This window comes from Habropoda laboriosa, unplaced genomic scaffold (assembly GCF_001263275.1).
Source record: "Habropoda laboriosa isolate 0110345459 unplaced genomic scaffold, ASM126327v1 scaffold207, whole genome shotgun sequence".
Lineage (NCBI taxonomy): Eukaryota > Metazoa > Arthropoda > Insecta > Hymenoptera > Apidae > Habropoda > Habropoda laboriosa.
Genome location: NW_017100397.1, coordinates 1,301,581 through 1,314,118, shown reverse-complemented (window position 1 = coordinate 1,314,118; position 12,538 = coordinate 1,301,581).

The following is a 12,538-nucleotide window of genomic DNA, read 5'->3' as shown; positions in this document are numbered from 1 at the left end:
TAGAATAATTTTGAAAAAATACCATTGGATTGCTTGAATTTTAACCTGTACAATAAGCTTATCGAAGTAATAGAGAAATTTTGGGAACATGGGATAAAAAAGTAAAGTTTACCACGATGCACGTCGTTTGACGTCGCGCAGGCATCTGTTCGCCTGTTTATGGTGTCTGCGCAACGTAAACTTAATTTTTTTTCGAGCGCTTGAAAATATCATTCCGGTCAATTATCGACTGTCTTATCGAAGTAATAGAGAAATTTTGGGAACATGGGATAAAAAAGTAAAGTTTACCATGATGCATGTGGTTTGGATTTACCGACTGCTCGAACGAGACCCGATCGTCATCTATTGTTCACAGAAGAGTAAGTGCGATATCCTTATTCTATCCCTATTGGCTGACTATAAGGGAAGACCTAAGAGTAACTGCGATAGACTTATTCTATCCCTATTGGCTTACTAACAGCGAGCCGTCGCAAGTTCCCCTACATCTCCCACTTTCAGGCCCTGTGTGACGTCAGAGACTTCACTTCAGGTTTGTCGGACTGTATATTCCTGCATGTCATGCAAATATCTCTTGTTTCTATTTCAATCTGAAACGTAAGACATTGATATTAGCTGTGGTGAAATAGACTTGAATATTCAAAAATCAGAAAGTGACTCCTACATCACCTTGTAGCTCCAGCCTCGCCTCGCCTTTGCATCTGTATAAAATGTGTAATCAATAAATACGTTTCTATAGTTGTCATTATTGTGATTAGAGTGAACTATCGAAGTAACTATCCCTGGAAGGTGAGATTGGCGTAAACGAATTCTACGTTGAATTTTTCCTCAGACGTAAACCGCCCCTAAAACGCACCCTAAAACATCTCCACTTGTCCTTTTTCCATCCAGCAGTGCCAGGATCACGTTGAAAAACGTATCGACGTTAAAGTTTCGAAAAACGGGACCACCGGAACGGGAAACGTTCCGGCTGGCTAGTATTACTCTCTCCATTTCCCAAAGCGCTTCTTCTTGAACGTGTGTACAGACTGTATCAGGTGGCTCTGTCTATCCTCCATCTCTCACGATGCATAGCTTTTTAAATCGATAGCGTTTCACCGCATCGAAAATTCAGCGACATTTGAGTGAACGAGGATAACCATTTTAGTTCCTCCATTTTCTCCACTTTCCGTTGGATAAAGGAGAAGACGTTGGGTCAAAGAGATATACGTAAGCAGAGACATTCGCTCTTTTCTCTCTTTTCTTTTTTTCTTCGGATGACGAGTCTGATCGCGAAGTTCGAAAAAGCGCGGCTTCGACGACGTAAGAGGCTGTAGTCAATGGCCGGCAGATAACGGGGATGATGTAAGAACAGAGATGGATTCTGTGGATAATGTACCCTTCTTGCGGAACTTTACGATATTTCGTTCATTTTGAGAATGTTTAATTCGGTGCTTGATGGATTTCGATGTGTTTTGAAATGTTCAGAGAATTGAATATATGCCTCAACTGATTCGGAAAGTTCCGTCATCTTGACTTTCATTGTCCTAGTGGTCGAGTAGCTCCGGGCAATTCCGGAAGTTACTCCACGAAACTGTCCCGGACCAACGTGACCGGGCGAGGCTGGGCTCGATCGCGGCTCCGTCACTGAGAAACTGAGAAGTAGAGATAAGAAGGGGTGCAGCGTGGGTGTGGAATCGTATGTAGGTCGTACTGTCAGTGCCACGACCCGGTTTCACCCACCCTCGTCCCTCGTTCCAGCCCCTCAGACCCAGAATCCTCCACCGAAACCGTCGTCCTGCGTCACCTCCGCTGCTCTGCAAATCCCTAAATACATTTCCACATCTTCTCTCTCTCGCTCCCTCTCTCACTTTTCTCCTTCCCTCTCATTATTTCTCCTACTCCCTCATTCTTCGTCTCACTTCTTACTCTCCCTCTCCCCATTCTCTCGTTCTTTCTCTCACTCTCTCATTTGTCTCTCTCCGTCTCATTATTTCTCTTGCTCCCTCATTCTTCGTCTCACTTCTTATTCTCTCTCTCCCCATTCTCTCGTTCTTTCTCTCACTCTCTCATTTGTCTCTCTCCGTCTCATTATTTCTCCTACTCCCTCATTCTTCGTCTCACTTCTTATTCTCTCTCTCCCCATTCTCTTGTTCTTTCTCTCACTCTCTCATTTGTCTCTCTCCGTCTCATTATTTCTCCTACTCCCTCATTCTTCGTCTCACTTCTTATTCTCCCTCTTCCCATTCTCTCGTTCTTTCTCTCACTCTCTCATTTGTCTCTCTCCGTCTCATTATTTTTATTCTTCCCCTCTCTCTCTTTCTCTCTCCCCATTCTATCCTTCTTTCTTTCACTGTCCCTCTCATTATTTCTCTCTCCCTTCTTATCTAATTATTTCTCTCTCTCACTCTGTCTGCTACACGTGATAACCTCCGCATATTAAAAAGTTACCGACCCAAATCGAAACCTACTATTCACACTCGAAACGACTGCGTGATCTACCGAAATCATAAAATAATCATCGAAGAATTCCGCCAAGTGTTCCATCGAGCCTCTATTCGCGTGTAATTATCCCAAGTAATTATTCAAATTGGATATCTAGGAACATGCTGATTCGTACTCGTCGTCGCGAGATAATTCGAGTACCTGGCTCGAATTTCTTTTCCTCCGTTTTCCGGCGAGTATTACTCGGCGAGACACTCGAAACGACCGCCAAGTGTTTCGTTCCTTAAAACGGAAAATTATTTGGGATAATTACTTGGATCAGCTATCGCCCGGAGTAATTACTTGAAACAGTCGTCTAGGAGTAATTTCAGCACGTTTGATAATCACCGAATTCCTTTTTTACAATTAAAAGTACGCTCTCGCTGTAATTGCGAAACAATTTTATTCAAAAGCTTCAAAATTTTTTACAACATATTCACGGAAAATATTGACGATTACCGTTATTACAAATTGATGTTTGCAAAATAATCAAAATATCGATGCAGAATACGAAAATTATTCAAGTATTATAAATCGACGTTTGCAAAAGGGGTTGTCGAATATTTTCGAAATGTTTCAAATCAAGAGAGTGAATTATCGCGACGAGGGAAATATCGATGGAAAATATTTCAAGATTACACCGCTGCTGTAAATTTGCGTTTGAAATTGCGTAGCGAAATATTTGTCGAATTTTCTCAATGAAGTATATTCGGATCGAACGGAGTAAATTATCGGGGTATATTCTCGGTTCGATTCTCGGATACTAAACTCATTACTCTCGAAGTACACGCGTATCACGCGTTGATACCAGCATCAGCCCGCAGCCGGTACTCGACATTTGCATTTCTAGAATCCACTCAGACGCGCGTTTCGCTCAGAATCACCCCGAACAACCATTCAATCCCTTCCGCGCTAACCCAGCCACTTGTCACCCTCGCCGAAAGAATCCAATAACAAACACCCACTTAGAGCACCCTTTCGAGATCAAAGGAAACGTAATTCTGAAATTTCACAGATGGAAATTAAGAAATTTCGAAGTTTCGGAGAATTGTAAATTCTGCACTTTTTCAATTTTAAGATTCCAGTTTTGCAGGTGGAAATTCTTTAATTTTCGGTTTTTAAAGTTTCCAAGATTCAAAGAATTACCGATGGTATTATGGAAATTGCAAAATTGCAAGTAGTGAAATTCGATGATTCTAGAATTGAAAAGATTTTTATAACAGCAAAACTGCCACATTTGGATACTCCAGAATTCTAAAATGAACAAATTTCAGCATTCTAACCTTCTACTATCCTGCAGAAATAAAACCCCCACGTCTTAAATTGCCACAGTTCTAAAATTGAAGAAATTCAATATTTCAAAATCGTCAATCATAATTGTTCGTCTATTCAAAGGGATGAACCTTTTATTAGAAAAAATGAGAAAAGTAAAGATAATCGCGAGAGATACAAAGTGCAGAGCAACTAAAAATGGTATTAATGTTAAGTTAGACATTCAGAGGACAGTTTTGAATCAATCCCGACTAGAATTTCAGTTAGGCAGATATTAGGTCCGCATTAGGCTAGCCTAATTTGCCTCTTAGGCCCCATCAGGTCCGCGTGTGGTATGTAACGCGGAATATTCGCGACTACCTAATTCGTAAAGCCGCGTTAGGGCCGCATTAGGCTTTCCCAACGAGGCCAACCGCATTAGGCCCATATTAGAATAGCTTTATTAGGCTGTCATTGGGAGACATTAATGAAATCTCACGAGGAATACCGTAAAAACTTTTATCTTGTTGAAAGCTCTCACGCAAGCGTACGTCCGACACTGAGATGTCTGTAAACATTCCTACATATAAGTTTGAGAGCCCCACTCCACCTAACTTAGGCGTGCGCTCGGCCACTCCCATTTGTGCCACCTATGGCGACTGTTAGGAATGCCTAACTTGGGCGTGAGCTCGGCCACCCCCATTTGGGCCACGTATGGTGACTGTTAGGGATGCCTAACGTAGGCGTGCGCTCGGCCACTCCCATTTGGGCCACGTATGGCAACTTAGGAATGCCTACCTTAGGCGTGAGCTCGGCCACTCCCATTTGGGCCACGTATGGCAGCTGTTAGGAATGCCCAACTTAGGCATGCATCATTCCTTCTGAATTAGGACCTAATGCGGTAACGATTAGGCTTGCAGCATTTAGGTGTGCCTAATCGTTTCCGCATTAGGCCCACATTCGTCTTTAGGCATGCCTAACTGAAATTCTAGTCGGGATGTTCAAGTGGAAGAAATTCATTGGGTGCACAAGTAGTGTCAGATTACTTTCTGATCCTGGACAAACGGCACGGAGGAGGTTGTTATCCTCGCGCAAGACATCCGCACGAGCGACGTGCTGAATATTCATGATCCTAGCGAGCGTTTTCGCGAATTTGAATAGCACCCCTGGTCGTTCACGGTCTCCTGGTAATCGGCCGATTTCGCGCGTGTATGCGCGTGCACGCGCGTGTCAGCTGTTGTTCCCCCTCGTCTGTTCAATCTTCTCTCTGTGTAACTTACGATCTGCTACCGGGGGAAAATGAATTCACCCTTCGCTGCAGATTTTTCGAGACACCTTAATCATCACCGTGACTCAGTGTGACGAGAAATTTGTTATTTAAAAATTCATCGAATATCGGTGTAATTCTTTTGTTTCAATATTTCGGGAAAATTTGAGAATTTGGTGGTCGATCGTTAAGAGGATCCTATTAGATCGAATTTTTCCAATGTCGAAACGAAAAATAGAGGAAATAATAAAACCTCTGTTAAGCTGAATTTTCGTGCATAGAAATTTCGAAAAATTCCATTTTACGTTATTAAGAAAATTAGCGCCAGCGTTTGGCTCAAGTGGATGGAGACGCGAGGCAATTAATGGACACGCGGATTCGTTCTTCGCTTCGTCGATATCGTGTGTCGAGGCCTATCAGAAATTGATCAAAACGCGGGCCACGTGCAGGGATGCAGCCGCTGGGAAATCCGAGACGCGCTGTCTCGGCCGGTTTAATTAATTTATCGTTGCCAGACGATGTCCCGTTGATTCGACTCGACGTTCATTATAGATAACCTTGGTGGCATTACATCTTCTGGGATCCCATTCTCTGTCGGATTCAATCGGGAATAATTTCCAAAGACCGCGAACCGCATCCTTCAATTTCCAATCTGTCAATCCTACCATTTTTTCCCTCGTTAAGAATACCTTTTAGTTCAAATTTCATGTAAGAAAACCTAATCTAACCCTTTGCCTTACAATAACGATCGTTTTGTTCTCGGAATTATACTTTCCAGGTGCCCTTTTCGCGCCAGTTCCCTCCCTCTCCCATTCCACAGTTCCGGGGGCAGGTTCTACTTGTTGAAATTACGTTCTACGGGATCCAAGGAATCTCATTTCCGGCGGTCGGGGTGTTATTTCTTTTTCGGTTGCGTGTGTCTCTCTTCTCCACGGAATAATCTCACAGAGAAACGCGAAAGGTTGGCGCAATAACGGGCCGGAGACGTAAACGAGGCACGTTTGTAAGGAGAGAACTAGCCACAGAAGCTCCTTCTTCTCTTCCTCTTTTACCTTGCAAAAGAGTTCTCGTTCCACCACTGCTACAACCACGCAATTTCAACTAGCGTTGTACTGTTCCTCGTGAATACTGCGCGCGAGAAATCGCCAGATGGACCAATCAAACCAGCTTTCTCTATGGCGAGAGTCTTCGTAAAAGTCTTACACGGGGCATCTTTCGCATGTGTATCGAGTTGTTAACGGAATTTGGATCGCTCAAACTTGTCGCGAATATTGTATTTTGGACCTTTCCCGGGCTTAGAAGCGGGTATTGAGTGTATTGAGAAAGTTATGAAGTTGTATTCCGGTTTTCCGAGAAGTATTGGAGTATTTTTGGTATAAGTACACTTTGAACATTTTGTGTTTGGCGGACACGAGTCCTATTTTCAACAACGCTCCTTCAATATACTTTTCTCACGCAAAGTTCGTTTCCCACACACACTATTTTTCCACAAGCTATCCGTTTTAAACCTTCCCTTGACGAGGGCGTTTCTTCTCTCCGCCAATTAGGACTGTTCTCGAACGTACCCCTACGACGTTCCCCTTCTACCGCGATTTTTGGCGGAAAAACCGTTTCGCCCGGGAACGTCGCTTTCCGTCCTTTACTTCTGGTGACCAGATTTATGGCACGTCTTACCCACGGTCACATCGGCACCATAAACCTGGCCACCGTCCCGATCGGCGCGGCTGACGACCACGTGGGCCGCCCCAAACCCTAAATTTTGCCTACAGATGAGTCATTTTTTTCTGATTCCTGGATGAAGAATTGGAACTGCTACTCCACGCAGATTATATCAATGAATAAGTATAATTGAAAATCTAATTACCAACACGAACTAGAGTCCAGTACTAACAGACTAAATGCAGAACTTTTTTTTTTATCGTGCCCAATAAATATAACGATATATGCAAACAGTGCAATAAACGAAAGTATATAAAAGGATAACTATGGCTAAGGTACAGTTTTGAGATCAACGGCTCTCACGTCGAGCTCTCGCGATCTTAACATTAATCTTATTCTACCGCGCTTTTCGCTTAACACGTTGCCTGCCACGTCGAAATCACATGTTTTGCTCAGGACGCCACGGAAGTATTTTCATTATTCTGTTGAGGACGTATACTGTACTCCTTACAGTTCCGTCCCGGTATATTGCACCCTTCGTGTAGTGCCTTTCTAGTGTGTTATCGAAGGACCATCCAACTTCTAAGTTGGGAACTAATGGACACACTTTGTGTAAGTGAATAAATTTCATATTGAAGAACGCTCTCACGCTTCCGCCATAAAACTGTCTTTAAGCACTGTTAAGGATACTTAAGTTTAGACCAGGTTTACGATACGGACGCGACTCTGCTATTTTTGGGATTAAGCCTCCAAACCTCTCACAAAAGCGGAGAATTTGGAGTTTCTTCGTGCATCTCAATAGCAATTGACGTATCATAAACCCGCGCGAGCCGAGGGTTTCTCCCATAAGCTCAGGTGACGCGTACCTCACCCAGAACACCACTTCCCTAAGGGTGAGCGGTTGGCGTTGGTCGTTGACCAAGGCCCTAACTTGATTGGGAGTCTTGGCCTCCCACCCAAAACTCACCCCAGTCAAGGGACCCAAATGGACGGACAAGACCGTATAAGAGGACTGAACAGTGACAAATGAGAGGTGATAGACAAAGAGGTGACATTGTTGTGAGAACACATTAGTGATTACACGAACTTTGAACCTCGGGACATTGGACTCGCACATATTTAACATTTAAGAACTTAGTTACATTGTATTCTTGGTTCATAAAAAACTGTGTTGCGAATAAGGAATTATTTGCTAATTAATCAGGCTTCACGAACATTGTGGGAGCCAACAAGCACAGTTTAATCCAGTGTATATTTATTTTTAATGTGTTAATATATAGAGGTAACGTGCAATGCGTTTCTCTGCAGAGACATCTCCATCGAAAAGGTTAAGCCGATCAGAATATATTTATCGCTCCATCGGCTTCCGTTCTCAGTCTTATTTATCAATCCCGTCTAATGATTCCCTGGTGAAACACGTCGAGGCTCGTTCGCAGCTCTGTGAACCGAACTTCTTGGTTGTTAATCGCGTTATCGCAAGCAACGATGACAACAGGATGGAAACGGCTCGGAAAAAGCATTCGGAACAAGCGACGCGTTAAGTTTATCGCGTTAAGAGGCGTCGCGTCGCCTGGCCAGCGCCGGCAATTATCACGCTGTTAAAATTCTGTGACGTCCCAGGACAAGGCCTGTCGTTGACGTTGCCCATCTCAACCTAACTTTTTTCATTCTATTCCCTCCTTCTTACGTGTCAGGAAGATCTCCACTTTTCTTCTGGCTCGCGACAAATTGCCATACTTCTTCCTTAGCGTCTCTTTTTATCAACTTCATTCGTAGATTCTTCTCTGTTTCGCTCTTGTTCGACTTTTACGTGTAAATACCTCAAGGAAAAGTATGAGCGAATGTCTATGACATATACCGAGCAAATTTTTGCCAACGATACCAAGAATATCGAAGTAAGAGAGAAACAAAGGTGGCTGGCTCATGGGCCAATTAATCGAGCGTTGTTTCCCGCAACGAGTCCGCCGCGGCGGCGAATATAAATCAGGCCAGCCAGGCTGGGGCTTCGAATTTCGTTCATTAGTCGATCGAGACGATCGATTCGCTCGAGATTAATCAACCGCCGGTGTATTCGGTTAACAGCCCTCACCCCTGATATATAATATTCTAATCACTGGAATCCGCCAATCGATTGAATTTTAATCGACAAAGAACCAAATAACAATAACAGAAATGGGAGAAAAAAATAAGAAGAATACAGACTTGCACAGAGTAAGTGGGAAAAATGAGACTGAGCGAAAAATTAAATGGAACCTCTCTCATTGTCGGGGATATCGTCGAGCTGTACTACTTGCTACTGTTGATAGAGATCGACGTAATAGCCCCGGCTACTTGTGGATGCGGCCGAAGATGCCAACAATCGGTGACCCAATAACCGTACCGGCTACTTTCAGCCCCCCAATAAACTTCTTAATGCCCCCCGCGCGATCGTGGCGGAGAAAGTAGGCGACGGATATTATTGGGCTGTGCTACTTGCAATTCAACCTTACCACACGAAAGCGTTCCAATCTCCTAACTATCGTCGTATCGTATTACCAACTCCTGGGGAAACTTTCTGACAGTTGCAATTAGAGGAGAAGTAGGTGGCGTGTATTATCGACCTGTGCTACTTGGCCCTTACCGACAATCAGATGTTGATCTAAGGAGGCATTAGTTTCTATTGTGGTTTATTTCAACCACTTCGTGAGTAGTGCAGTACTTATCGAGATGTAGTTCGAACCATTGTTGTGTTTGTTATCAGGAAGCTATGATTGACTTGTACTACTTGTTTGTTCCCGATACTCAAACGTGCGGCAAACAGATTGTTATTTTGTTTATTAGTTCATTTCTGCTTCCGTTTCTAATATGAAGTGTATGGAAAGTTTTTAGCCTTTTAGAAACCTTTAAATTGCTTCAGTATGCAATTCCATTGATTCCTACTACTTATCGCTTGTCAATAAGTAATCAAGAGAAGAATTATTTTCTCATTCTAGTGTATTCAAACATTTATAAATATTGTAAGATACATTTGAACCTGTTAGAATTATGGTAATAAATTAAAAGATATTATTTTAATTATGAATCTTCTTTATTTTGATACGCGAGGAAGGCACGTCGCTATGCAATCAATCAAACAAAAACATCGGCAAGACGCAGAGAAAAAAAAACGTATCTGCGTCACCCATACTAAACAGATGGTTACTATGTTATTTCTATATATATATTTATATCAATCTGTCTCAGTATGTTGATTACTTTTGCCGTTACTATTACACAGACACATACTCATTTCTCCTTATAATCCAACAGAACCACTAAAAATTTGTAAACGAAACGAACGATCGTATTATTGACTTGTGCTACTTATTCTTGTACCAAAAGGCTCCTTATTTTCTATTCCAATTAACCGAAAACATCATGGATAACAAAAAGCGTACCTATATACCCTCTGCACCCGAAGAAATTCTCAAATTACTTTCCTAATAATTTCTAACCTACTTCGTTGCCAATATCATTGACCTGTACTACTTACTCCCTCAAATCATCCGTAATTTCCCTGTTTCAACGTCGTTAAACCTTCGAAAATACCCTGAAATTAGATGAAATACCTCGTCCACCGTGAAAAATCCCGAAATCGTTCCACTAATTATACCAGAATCAGCATTTCTACGTGGGCGTTCGTCACCCAGTTTCTTCGACGTCTCCAGATCGGCCGGAACAGGGTTAAAGAGCGGAAGGGAGGTCCATTCACGGTCGTAACAGCGGAAAGCCGTGGCTTTGGCACTGGTAGAGGAGGGATGGGTGAAACGAGCCGGAACCGCGGGAACGCGCGACTTTAAGTTCCGGCGGAGGCTTCGGGGGAACGAAAGCGAAAGGCATCCCCCTCCTTTCACCGACTCGCAGATCGCACCGCCGGGGACATGCATTTCGAAGAAAGTCGACGGAAGAAGCACCGAGACCGTGTAATCCCCTTCAGGGGATGCACTTGATTTTCTTTCAGAGGGCAGAGGACGACGCGGTTTTAACGAACAAGGGGTTGACGCCCTCCAGCACTTTTCTTCTTCATCTTCCTTCCCCAGCTGGGCTTTTACAGATTAGGCGAATTTCGTTTGCAAGCCTGATCGATGCTTTTACGGAGTGGTGGTTGGTTATCAGTGACTTCCTTTGTGAAACGCTAGGTTGATGAAATGACACGGAGGAGAATTGATGATTCTAGGAAGCTGTGGTTGAACTTTCAGTGATCTAATTTATAACATAATTCGTGAAACTTTTAGTTGATAAAATAGTGGTGGATTTTAGATGATTCGATTTGTAAAATATTCGTTGAACCATTTTTTATTAAATATTTCACTGGCGAAACGATGCGGCGAAGAGCTGGTTTTGATATTTGCATTCCTGTTTCTTTCAATTTATTTTGAATTTATACAGAAATGATGATTTTTTGTTTGGTTTTTTGGTAGATGCTTCTATCGCGTGTATAGAATGAATTTTTTATTCCTTTTAGAGTATATGGATTAGGTATAGAGTCTATTCCATGGGTAGAGCAGTTGTTTAGTCGTTTCCAGGGTCTGGAAATTATTCGGTCCTTCGCAGCAGTTGTAAATTTGGGAGGCCGTCGAGCACTTTAACGTTTATTTACAAGTTCGATGCTTTTCTTCTCGTGGCTCCCGTCCACATCTGTTTCTTATATTTTAACTTCTCCGGTTTTTGGTCTCCACTTTGGTACATTTTTGTTAGCAACGAAGCGCTACCCAGACTTATTACCTGCCGCGTTTACTGCTTCGAGACACGCGACTTTCCGCGCGCGTCACTCAAGGGTGCGGACGACACATGAGAGTGACCGTTGACTTGGGGGCGTCCCTTTAGTTCGTTTGACTTTCCGCGCGCGTCACTCAAGGGTGCGGACGACACTTGAGAGTGACCGTTGACTTGGGGGCATCCCTTTAGTTCGTTCTTTGTTTAATAGTTTTCTCAATCGCGTATAGTCAACCACCTCCCTTGTCGAAGTCGAAATTGTAATAACCAATCCGCGTGTCTCACCCCCGCCAAATGTATCTTCGAGCTTTTTCTGAGACCTCGAAATCAGAATCCATTCGGCTAGCAACATTGAAATCTTCCGGAAACCAAACACGAGCAAATTAGTCAGTCTCCCGATACACGGGAGTGGTAATTAGTCGGCACGAACGTGCGAATTCAGCAAAACTCGAAAGATCGCAAGATCATCGCGAGTACATTAAACAGCAGTTTTCAAGAAATTTTTGACGAGGATGAATCGAGAACTTTTTATTTACTTACTATAAAAAATTCCTAAATAATTTCATTCCAGTTTAGAATTCCACCTGTTCCGCCAAATATTCTCAAAATAGTATTTCTCCTTAAATTCCGAAACTACAAAAACTTCATTGAAACAAATCGCTCGAGTCCGCGTGAACTAGAGGCGAACAGTTGTTTCTCTGAAAACAACAACACGACGATCAAAAGGTATCCGCGGGTCGACGAGATCGGTCGATCGATTTGGCGAGAATCAAGTCAGACAAAGGGGAAATGATTTCGAAGCGGAACGAAACCGTAGCTTTTTAATATCGCGTACCTCTCATCCTCCCCTTTAGTCGGTAACAACGAATACACGAATAATAGCAAGGGGTGAGATGCAGAACTTCCGAAATTTAACGTCATTGTCATTGGCGCGTGTGGCCGGGGGGTTAATTAATTAAATCCTCCTAATGAGCAGGTTACAAGGGCGAAATTGCGCGGGGCTCGTTGCGAAACGATATCGAGTCGATCAGAATTGGCTTGTTGTTGATTTTAACGAAAATGTCGCGAGAAATAGACGCCGTGATTGTGTGAAATTTTCGACAATTTCACGTTTAACAGGACTGTTTAGTAAAATAATTGTTAAATTCATAGGAAAAGGTTGGGAAG